Below are 5,350 nucleotides of genomic sequence, written 5' to 3' on the forward strand. Positions count from 1 at the left end.
GAAATGTTCCCCGACGCTTACCTTGGAATAAGACTGCTGTCATCTTCTCCTCGGGGAGGAGAACTCACCGGACGACCGGAGGTCGACTGCCGGGCCAAGCATCCTTCACAAAGGTTGGTCATTTACACAATTTATCTTCTTTGTTCTTCTGACAGTGCTATATTAGCTCGCTGAAGAAAAATGGGAGCCGATTTCCCGCTCTTAACGTAATTTATACGGACCGGGTGGGGCCCACACCGCAGGTGGGCGTGGACTAATTTTTTCAGTGCTTATGCTCTGCATAACGGGATAAACCCACTAAAGCGAAGGCCTTAAAGGGCGAAGCTTATACGACATAGAACTATTTTCTTTTGACCATATTTCAACTGCTATGTATTCAAGATCTTTTCCTTTATTTAACACTCTATAAGGCAATCCCTGTTTTATGAATATCACACATCCTCCTCCAGTGTCCTCCTCCCGATCCCTCTGAATACTATTATATCCATAAATAATACAATCTAGCATAGGTTTTAACCATGTTTCTTGAATACATATAATTTCAGGTTTTATTTTAATTTTTTGTATAAATCCTTTTAATTCCTGACCATTTGCAATTAAACTTCTAGCGTTCCATTGAAGTATTAGCATGTTGTTTTTCCAGCTGTCTCTGCTTGTTTGCCATCTGCTTCAAGGTTTTGTTTGATTTGTTCACATGAAATATTCCTTATTCCTAAAAATTTTTCAGCCCCCTTCACAATGACTTTAATTTTTTCGGTTTTTTGCTTAACCTGGTCAGTGCAGTTTATAACACAAGCAATGAACAAGATCAATTTGTCTACTATTCTTATTTTGCTGTTCTGATTCTTGTCTCGCTGTTTGAATACTACCTACTGTGTCCTGTTTTTTCTCTTGAACCTTCTTTACTGCCTCAGCATAGCTTAAATTATTTGTAGTTTTCACTTTCTGAATCTCTATTGCCCTCTTCCTACACTCACACCCTCCGTATGTCACCCTATGTTGTCCTCCACAATTACAGCATTTTTCCTGAACATTGTCTCCACATTCCTGAATCTTGTGCTCCCCACCACATTTTGAACACCTTTGTTTGCCCTTACACACAGCAGCTATATGCCCATACCCCTGACACTTGTAACACCGAAGTGGAGGTGGAACGTAAGGCCTGACTGGATAACTGATAAATCCTATCATAACTCTGACCGGTACGACATAAATTTCCAGCATTACTGACAGGCTGTCAACTCTTTCATTGTTTACTGTCCTCTGTAATCTCTTAATTCCTGTCACTTGTACATTCTGAAGGTTACGTTTTATTTTCTCTAAATCTTGATTTAGTGGAATGCCATAAATAACTCCTCGTGATCTCCCCTAAGACTCTTTTATTTTCCACCCTTTTCTTGGATATAGTTTCAAGCAACAATGCTTTCCTTTTTTGGTCTTCTGATTTACAAATTACAAGTAAATTGCCATCTCTCAAGGTTTTTGCCAATTCAACTTCCCCTATTTTCCTTTTGATTTCCTTGGATATTGTTATTGTACTTAGAATAATATGTTCATCTTCTTTTTTAAATTTTAAAATTATCTTGATTTCTTCTTTCATAATCTTTTTACGCATCCCATTATTCCCTTCATCTGAGCTATTTCCTTCCAGATATCTTTTATTTGCTGAATTTCCATCCGCCTGATTACCACTGCTTTCCCAATTTCCTCATTTAATTGTTACAGGTGTCCAACTACCTATATCCATGTCACTATCTAAATCCTCCTCTTCTACCTCCTTAGCTGCCATCCCGATTCATTCACAAACCGGTTTATGCCAACCGCCAAAGTTTCCGACTTGAACTCTTCCAAGTTTCCTCCTTTGATCGTGATTTTCTTCCAAGCACCTCCCAGGCTGCTGCTTCACTCTCCACCAGCAAACAACCTCGGTCCTCCGTAGCATCTGTTTGCGTCTCCTAGCTTGCTCAGCTATGCGAATTTCTATCCAGCCCAGTTGTGCTCGCATCTCTTCCTTTTATAGCTTTTCTTACTTTGATGGCAAGTACAGACATGCCCAATCAGCTAGGCTCGCCCCTACAAGTGAAGCCCTCTGCTGTAAGCTTTATGATTTGTTCCATGGAGTTGTCACTCTTACCAACTTCTAGAACATTCTGCATTCCAGGAGAGTGTTGCACCCTCCTGGAACATTTTGGCCCAATGTTTTTCACTCGATTCTGCTTCGAATGAGGTCACAGTGTTTATACAGTTCAACACTTAGGAGTTACTCCTTTGTTTGCTCGTAAGGTTGTAAAACAGTTGCACAGTCTAACTGCTGATTGTTTCTTTACCTTACAACTTGATTATAAAATCTTCTATCACACGTACATCACATATAAGTATACATTTAAATGATTAAAAAAGTGATTTAAAATGATTTGGGTATGATCTTTTACAAATTTAAACAATTTCCATTCTGTCCACAATCAAGCCTGAAGTGCACACACACACACACACACACACACACACACACACACACACACACACCTCCGTCCTGCATAGATGAGTCAAGGCTGCAACCCTTGCTTTAACTCTGATTTCACTCTCAAAATCACCTCCATTGACAACAGTCCATCACAGGGCCACATAAGCCCCTTTTCCATAGCTCCTCTTCAGCATGACTTGACTCAGTTTGGTATGCTTCCCAGCCGTTTTCCACCAACACTTTTTGGTGGAACTGGCACCTTATTTGGTCCCTTCTTTTCAAGGGGACCAAGCGAGTCGAGCCAGCACCAAAACATGACATCAGAACACTGTCAGTCACTGATTGGTGAGGGGGCAGAGTCACTGGATCTTTCAGAAACTTTTCAAAACACTGATTTGCCATTTGTAATTACTCAGAACAAGGAACATAGGATGGACATATTTTTTTTAAGATTTTTAAAATAATAATGACTACACCGTGGCCTAATGCTGAAGTCCAGGCATTTTTTTTTGTTTGGTGACCAACAACAAAATTCAGAGCGAGCTAGATGGAACACTGCCGTTCCCCAACTCTTTTGGTCTTCTCCACCGGAGCCTCTGAGCCCCCTCAGGCTGTGTAGGGCGTCATGTCCCTGGCTCCGAGCTCCACCGGTCACCGCAGAAGATCCTCCGTGCTACAGACTCGGGGCTCGGGCTTGCGTGCTCCGTGTGCCACTGGTCACCGCGGAGGTGTAGGAGTTGTGCTTTCCCTGGTCTCTGTCTCCCTCTAGTGTTCCATATTTGTCTGTTCTACCTCTGATGTCTGCACCTGTGATGTTTCACAGGTGTTCTGTGTTAGTCTCGTTAGTGTGTATATTTAAGTCTGTTTGCCTGCGTCCCTCATTGCCTGGTCATTGTCTCACTGTGATGCCTGTTATGCTCCTCGTGTCCTGCTCCTTGTGTTCTGCGTCCTGTCCCATATTTATGTGTTTGCTGCCCTGTCAGCCATCTTTATTTTGTAAATAATAAATTATTGATTTATATTCTTTGAGTCTTGCCTGCCTGCACCAAATGGGTCTCCTGCTTAGAAATCATCACAGAATGACCAGACCAAACCAAGACCCAGCAGGCAGCCCGACTCTCACTGCTCTGCCCTTGGAAGACAAACTGCGGGGTCCTTTTAGAGACTCTGAGCCTCCAGCTACACCCCTGGCGCTTCCTCGGATCATGCTCCTGGCTCCTGAGGGTCTCACAGCTGCAGCCCCTGTGGTCGCTCCCATGCCTACTACAGTCCCCGTTGTTTTTCCATCTCCTGCAGCCTCTGTATCATCCATGCTGTGTGAGGACCCAACCTGTCCTGAGCCCACTGACCCAGAAACGTCTACTCCAGATCCTGTTGCTGCTCCGAGGGGGTCCCAGAAGACGCTCCTCACTTCTCCTGTTCTGAGGGGGTCCCGGTGGACGCTCCTCACTTCTCCTGCTCTTAGGTGGATCCCACGCTGCACGCAGCCCCCGAGGTGGATCCCACGCTGCACGCAACCCCCGAGGTGGATCCCACGCTGCACGCAGCCCCCGAGGTGGATCCCACGCTGTACGCAGCCCCCGAGGTGGATCCCACGCTGCACATAGCCCCTGAGATGGATCCCACGCTGCACGCAGCCCCCGTGGTGGATCTCACACTTCTCCTGTTCTGAGGGGGTCCCGGTGGACGCTCCTCACTTCTCCTGCTCCGAGGGGGTCCCGGCGGATGCTCCTCACTTCTCCTGCTCCGAGGGGGTCCCGGCGGATGCTCCTCACTTCTCCTGTTCCGAGGGGGTCCCGGCGGACGCTCCTCACTTCTCCTGCTCCGTGGGGGTCCCGGCGGACGCTCCTCACTTCTCCTGTTCCGAGGGGGTCCAGGTGGACGCTCCTCACTTCTCCTGTTCAGAGGGGGTCCAGACAGACTCCGCTCCTGCTCCAGATCCTGCCGCCGAAGATCCAGCCCCAGACTATCCAGCCGCAGAAGAGCTCCTCGCTGCTGAGCTCCTCACTGCTGATCCGCCTGCTGAGGTCCTCACTCCTGCTCTGCCCGACCTGGTGAATGGTTGCCTGTCTGACCTGTTTACTGCTTTTTGGACAATCTCACAGTTCCTTACCTGAACTCTGACCTCCTTTTGTTTCCATGTGTTGTACCTTGCCCCTAGTGTACCCTGTCCAGTTCTTCATTCCACTCGTGTCTCTTTTTTTTCCTAGTGCCCTCCTCCCTGTTGGCTTTCCCCCTCCTCCCACCCACGTTTTGGGGGTGTGGGGTCTTGGAGACGTCAAGGGACGTCCTTGGGGGGGAGGTACTGTAGGAGTTGTGCTTTCCCTGGTCTCTGTCTCCCTCTAGTGTTCCATATTTGTCTGTTCTCTCCCTGATGTCTGCACCTGTGATGTTTCACAGATGTTCTGTGTTAGTCTTGTTAGTGTGTGTATTTAAGTCTGTTTGCCTGCGTCCCACATTGTCTGGTCATTGTGTCTCACTGTGATGCCTGTTATGCTCCTCGTGTCCTGCTCCTTGTGTCCTGCGTCCTGTCCCATGATTTATGTAAGTTTGCTGCCCCATCAGCCATCTTTATTTTGTAAATAATAAATTATTGATTTATATTCTTTGAGTCTTGTCTGCCTGCCTGCACCAAATGGGTCTCCTGCCTAGAAATCATCAAAGGAGGATCATGCAAACTGCTGACTCGCAGAAGGCCATTGCCCAGCCCCTGGCCTCACTTGCTCATGAAGACCGAACCCTGATCCCGGCAGACGGGTGGACCGGGACGGGTCTGGGGCAGATGGTGGAAACGATGTTTTAAAAACATTTTATGTATACATATATATATATATATATATACATATACATATATATATATATATATATATATATATATATATATATATA

The 5,350-nt window shown here is 46.2% G+C and overlaps 1 protein-coding gene across 1 annotated transcript in view; it reads left to right on the forward strand.

The window, feature by feature from the left end:
* Positions 1–5,350, forward strand: part of LOC119414857 (tissue factor) — a 167,440-nt gene that overhangs the window by 46,496 nt on the left and 115,594 nt on the right. The gene's annotated exons all lie outside the window — the stretch shown is intronic.

Source organism: Nematolebias whitei, chromosome 9 (assembly GCF_014905685.2).
Source record: "Nematolebias whitei isolate Nwh7 chromosome 9, NemWhi1, whole genome shotgun sequence".
In the NCBI taxonomy this organism is placed as follows: domain Eukaryota; kingdom Metazoa; phylum Chordata; class Actinopteri; order Cyprinodontiformes; family Rivulidae; genus Nematolebias; species Nematolebias whitei.